This window comes from Arachis ipaensis, chromosome B10 (assembly GCF_000816755.2).
Source record: "Arachis ipaensis cultivar K30076 chromosome B10, Araip1.1, whole genome shotgun sequence".
In the NCBI taxonomy this organism is placed as follows: Eukaryota; Viridiplantae; Streptophyta; class Magnoliopsida; order Fabales; family Fabaceae; genus Arachis; species Arachis ipaensis.
In genome coordinates this window covers 68279838-68286594 of record NC_029794.2, presented here as the reverse complement: position 1 = coordinate 68286594, position 6757 = coordinate 68279838, and the positions used below count along the sequence as shown (strand labels likewise).

The following is a 6757-nucleotide window of genomic DNA, read 5'->3' as shown; positions in this document are numbered from 1 at the left end:
AATAGTTCATACTTTCGCGAGATTTGATGGCCCAAATCGGCGTTCCAAGTCAGCGTAAAAATTCTGGCGTCAAAATGCCAGAACTGGCATAAAAGCTGGAGTTAAATGCCCAAACTGGCACAAAAGCTGGCGTTTAACTCCAAGAAAACTCTCTACATGTGAAAGCTTCAATGCTCAGCCTAAGCACACACCAAGTGGGCCCGGGAGTGGATTTCTGTATTAATTACTTATTTTTGTAATCCTAGGCTACTAGTTCTCTATAAATAGGACCTTTTACTATTGTATTTTCATCCTTTAATCATCTTTGAATCATGTTTTGATGATTGAACCCTCTTTGGGAGGCTGGCCATTCGGCCATGCCTGGACCTTTTGTTCTTATATATTTTCAACGGTGGAGTTTCTACACACCATAGATTAAGGTGTGGAGCTCTGCTAGTCTTCATGAATTAATGCAAAGTACTATTATTTTTCTATTCAATTCATGCCTACTTCTTTTCTAAGATATACACTCATTCTTCAACCTAACGAATGTGATAATCTGTGACACTCATCATCATTCTCACCTATGAACGCGTGCTTGACAACCACTTCCGTTCTACATGCAAACAAGCTTGAATGTGTATCTCTTGGGTTTCTAATCTAAGATTAGAACCTTCGTGGTATAGGCTAGGATCAATTGGCGGCTATTCCTGAGATCCGGAAAGTCTAAACCTTGTTTGTGGTATTCTGCATAGGATCAGGGAGGTGATGACTGTGATGAGCTTCAAACTCGCAAGTGTTGGGCGTAGTGACAGACGCAAAAGGATCAATGGATCCTATTCCAACATGATCGAGAACCAACAGCTGATTAGCCGTGCGGTGACAGCGCATTTGGAACATTTTCACTGAGAGGACGGGAGGTAGCCATTGACAACGGTGAAACTCAACATACAGCTTGCCAGGGAAAGGAGTATGAATGGTTGGTGATACGCGGAAAACTTGTCTTGCAACAAATTTCCTTCGGCAAGTGTACCAAATTCGTCGTCAAGTAAAAACTCACAATAGAGTGAGGTCGAATCCCACAGAGATTGATTGATCAAGCAACTTTAATTAGAGGAATGTTCTAGTTGAACGAATCAGAATTTGAGTTGAGAATTGCAGAAAATTAAATGGCGGGAAAGTAAATGGCAGAAACAGTAAATGCTGGAAATAAAGAGCTAAATGTAAATGGCAGAAAGTAAATTGCAGAATCTTAAATGGGAATGGGGTAATTGCTCATAAAAGTAAATGTAGAAATTAAAGAGAATGGGTAAGATCAGAAATGGGAGTTCATTGGGCTCAGGAGATGTTGCATTCTCTGGATCAAGTTCATTTTCATCTCTTCCTCAATCAATGCATTCATTGATCTCCTTGGCAATCTTAAGTGATCGAATTACAATTCCTTGAAATTCAATCTCTCAAATCTTGATTAATAGCCAATTTCTTGGTCAATTGCTCATGAGAAGAGATGAAGTATGGTCACTGATTATACCACATGCATTTCCCAAATCAAGTGTTGGAAGGATTATAGTCACATATCCATCCACACCCAATTTGGTCCAGCATGAGAAAGCATTTCTAGCATGATCCCTTCATTCCTCTTTCAAGGTTCAGAAGAGATCCAAGTATGAATAACTTCTTTTCCAAGATAACTACCCAATTGGATGAAGATCGAAAGCTTTTTAGTAAAATCAAGAGAAAAGATAGAAGAAGGAGAATGAAAACTAAAATTGATCCATAAAATTACAACAGAGCTCCCTAACCCAATGAAAGGGTTTAGTTGTTCATAGCTCTGGAAAATGAAAACAAAGATGGAGAATACATGCTGAAAGTAAACTAGAAGTGCAGAGAAAGTAAAATACAGAGAGTAATTCTAGGCCAAAGGCTCCCTAAAGTTTTCAGCCCCCTAAACTAATTCAAAGTTACTCCTATATATACTACTCTTCTGATCTTCTAGTTGGCTCTTCAAGTCTTGGGTATGGGCTTTTGGATCCTGAGTTTGAAGCAGTTATCTTTATTATTGGGCTTAGCTTTGCTTGCAGGGACTTTTAGCTCAGGACGTTAGTGGTGTTAATGTTAAGTGAAAGTGTGGGTTCGAGAACGTTAGTGACAATCACCTTTTTCACTAACGTTGCTCACCCAAGTATGAGCCACGTTAACCTCAACGTTAGTGGCACAAACGTTACCACTAACGTTGCCTCTTGGTCCTTCGCACATGTTATTGGGACTTACCTTTCCCAATAACGTTGATAAACCTCCCCCTTCCCTACGTTAGAGTCCACGTTAACTTAGTTAACGTGGCTCTTAACGTAATCTTGCCACTCCTTCGAGAACGTTAGTGACACTTACCTTTGTCACTAACATTCCAATGTGCCCCTCTTTCTCACATTAGAGTCCACGTTAACTAAGTTAACGTGGCTTCTAACGTAGTCATGCTAGCCATATCCAACGTTGGTGACAAAGGTGAGTGTCACTAACGTTGGCTCATTACCTCTTTATCCACGTTAGCTTCCACGTTAACTAAGTTAACGTGACTCTTAACGTGGGCTATGATGGCTTCGAGGGCGTTATTGGCGATTACTTTTCTCATTAACTTTGCAAGTTAGCTCCCATTCCACGTTAGAGGCCACGTTAGTTAGATTAACGTGGCTACTAACGTGGTTCTTCCTTGCTTCTTTTGTCCTGAAATCAAGCAATAAAGTGCATCAAAGTTCTAATCCAAGTCATGGGGAATGCAACATCCAATTTGTCATTAAATTCATGCAAAATCCTCATGAAATCATGTAAAGTGCACAATGTATGCTTGAATCAAGATGTAAGTGAATATCTACCCAAAAATAACTTATTTTATAAGAAAATGCAAGAAACTACCCTAAAAACAGTAAAGAAAAGGTCAGTGAAACTGGCCAAAATGCCCTGGCATCAGTTGGAAGAAGGCAATAGGAAAGCAGAGGTTCAGAAGGAACAAAGCATCTTCATACGCTTATCTGAAATTCTCACCAATGAATTACATAAGTATCTCTATCCTGTTATATGTTTTATTCATCTTTTAATTATCAATTCTCCATCACCATTTGAATCCGCCTGACTGAGATTTACAACATGACCATAGCTTGCTTCAAGCCGACAATCTCCGTGGGATCGACCCTTACTCACGTAAGGTTTATTACTTGGACGACCCAGTGCACTTGCTGGTAGTTGTGCGGAGTTGTGACAAAGAGTTGAGATTACAATTGTGCGTACCAAGTTGTTGGTGCCATTGATGATCATAATTTCGTGCACCAAGTTTTTGGCTCCGTTGTCGGGGATTGTTCGAGTTTGGACAACTGACGGTTCATCTTGTTGCTCAGATTAGGTAATTTTATTTTATGTTTAAGCTTTTTACCTTTTAATTTTCGAAAAATTTCAAAAAAAATTTGTATTTCTATTTTGTTCTTCAGAGTTTTTAAGAATGAATTCTAGAGTTTCATGTTGATTTATTGAAGTCTGGCTCGTTGTGAAACCATGTCTAAACTTTTGGTTCGAGGTTTCAACTTATCATCACAAGGGCTTGTTGATTTCTATCAATCTTGCTGTTGAACGTAATGATTTGCTAAAGCTTGGCTGGCCATCGGCCCTGTCTAGTATTTTGGACCGAAGCTTTCACTGAAAGCTTGGCTGGCTAGTAAGCCATGTCTAATTCCTGGACCGGAGTTTTAGACTAACATTGCATGATTCCTGGAATTCTCATTAAGATTTTTGAAGTCCTTTTTTTTTCCCTTTTTCCACTTAATTTTTGAAAAAAATTACAAAAAAATTTATAAAATCTTAAAATAAAAAATATTTTATGTTTCTTATTTGAGTCTAGTGTCTAATCTTAAGTTTGGTGTCAATTGCATTCTTCTAATTTTCGAAAATTACATGCATTATGTTCTTCATTGATCTTCAAGTTGTTCTTGATGATTTCATTGCTCTGATCTTTAATCTATCTTGTTTTGTGTGTTTTGTTGTTTTTCATATGCATTTTCAATTTATTAGTGTCTTTAATATGAAAATTTCTAAGTTTGGTGTCTTGCATGCATTGTTTGTTTGATTTTAGTTTTCTACGATTAGTTTTATTTTGATTGTTTCATCACTAAAAACTCAAAAAAAATTCAAAATTATGTCTTTTCCAGTCAATAATACAGAGAATTGAAGATTCAGAACATCCAGCAGAGGAATTACACAGAAAAAAATTGGGCGTTTAAAACGCCCAATGAAGAAGGAAAACTGGCGTTTAAACGCCAGCCAGGGTACCTGGCTGGGCATTAAACACCCAAAAAGGTAGCATTTTGAGCGTTAAACGGCAGAATGGATGCCATTCTGGGCGTTTAACGCCAGGAGAACACTAGAGGGAAGATTTTGTTTTTAATTCAAATCTTTTTCAAATCATATCTTTTCAATCATATCTTTTCAAAATCAATTTCTTTCCATTTTTTTATTTATTACTATTTTCGAAAATCCTTGTTACAATTAATGATTTAATTCAAAATTTTCAAGTTGTTACTTGCCTATTAAGAAAGGATCAAATTTTATTTCTAGAATCATATCTTTTAATTTCCTGTTAGTCAAGTAAACAACTTTAATTTTAAAAATTTCCCCTTTTAATTTGATTCTCAATCATATCTTCTCAATCATATCTTTTCAATCACATCTTTTTCAAAATTAATTTTCAATCATATCTTTTTGATTTCTAATTTCAAAATCTTTTCCAAAGATCACTTAATTTCTTTCCCAATCTTAGTTTTCAAAAATCATTTACCAAATTTTCAAAATTTCTTTTAATTATCACTACAAGAAAAACACCCATTCAGGTACATTTGAAAAGTGTAGCCAAAAATGAAAAAAAATGATGCCTTAGGCTACGGCTACGCTTTTTGGGCTACGGCTACGCTTTTTGGGGTGATTCCTATTCGGTCGTTGCCTATTCTCAAAGGCTACGCTTTTCTGCACCAAGGACTACGCTTTTGGCGTTTGGGAATAGGCTACGCTTTTCAAGTGATGCTGTCTAGGACCAAAGGCTACGCTTTTCAACTTTCATTTTTTCAGAATAGGCTACGCTTTTCAACGCTACTGCATCACTTACATAAGTATCTTCTAATAAAAGTTATTAATCTTCTGATAGAAGAGAAAAAAACAAATTGATGTCAAATAGAGCACCTAACATCTGCGACTGAATTGAACATATATTGAAGAATTGAAGCAAATTCTTGGCTTCTCCGATTGAGCGCAACTGATTCTGGCATCCTCTATTCGTAAAGGCCCGCTCTCATTTTTTTGCCTCGGAAAGCTGAGAAGTCATTGCCATACAATATTGTTCTTGTCATACAATACTGTTCATGAAATAGTCTGATTCCAGCAACCAAAACATAAACATTTGTGGATTAGAGATTCTTACTAATTAAAGTAATTTACCCATCAATATATAAGATTAAATTACAATGTGTCAAACTTTGGAGCTATACAGATAAGATTGAAGTAGCACTTCAGGAGCACGATACCTAACAGAAGCCAGCGTACAACTTATAAACTGCACAACACACAACTGAACAATTTACATACAAAAGTTGAAAGCACTTACCGCCGTGTGGAGACATACTCAGTGTAGGGTGGTTGTGAACTGATCTCACGTGCTAGGCCAAAATCAGCAATTTTTATGATATCCTTGGTAACCAGCAAGTTCTCTGCAAAAAAATGAGTATACATTGTGTCAAAACAAAACTTGCAATGAAGTGATAAAATTAATCAGAATAGACCATAGTATAAATCTCCATTTGCTGCACAATAACAACTTCATTAAAATGTCAACCTAAATGATTCATAATTGATAGAAAAAGCTAGGTAATTCTTGAGAAGTTTGAAAAAAAAAAGCTAACATACTCAAAGCATGTTCTCTATTTTATCATATAGCACATTTAACAAAGGATTCGGATGCAATGATAAACGTACCAGGCTTCAGATCACGGTGGAAGTATCCCCGCTGGTGCATATAAGCAAGACCTTGGAAAACTTAAAAACACCAATTCCTAACTTCACCCTCAGAAAACATCTTCTCCCTGTCTTTCATAAGTTGGTACAGGTTTCATTCCTAAATCACCCAAAAAATTGAAACATCAATTACTGAACTTTGCACAAGATGATGCAGACTACATCTAATGAAGAACTGGCCACCCATCATGTACTCAAAAATAAAGTACAGAATGTCACTTTCTCGAATAACTTCCTTTAGCTTCACAATATTTGGGTGGTTCATTTTTCTTAGTGACTGTAAACCAAGAGAAATTGAAGTAAGTTATAAACAGAAAATAAAAAGCCATATGGCAAATAAGGTTTCAGAAGGATCGGCAAAATGAGACACCTTGACTTCTCTCAGGTTTGGTTAAAGATACCCAATATACCCAGAAATATATAGATAATAATAAGAGACAATCAAGAAGACACGAAAGGAGAGAATGAAGGGCACAGACCTCATTTTGGATCCTGTTGCATAAAGATTCAACCAATTGATTTCTGTCAAATCCCATATTAACCACTTCCTGAAGAAGCTCTTCGTCAATCTGCAAAACCATGATATTGGTGGATTTTGTATGTATGAACTGATTATAATATATCCAAAAATTCAAATGAAACTGCAACAACAAAAGCCAAAGTTTAGGTTCAAAATCAACAACAATATCAACTCAGCCAGAGCATTCCAAATTTCAAATATTCACAAACAAAC

General features: G+C 36.4%; 1 long non-coding RNA gene across 1 annotated transcript; it reads right to left on the bottom strand.

The window, feature by feature from the left end:
- Positions 5483-6127, bottom strand: LOC110267795. The gene is made up of 3 exons (XR_002355707.1): positions 5986-6127; positions 5618-5720; positions 5483-5537 (listed from the first exon to the last, which is right to left on the bottom strand). It is a non-coding gene; the product is annotated as an uncharacterized LOC110267795 (long non-coding RNA).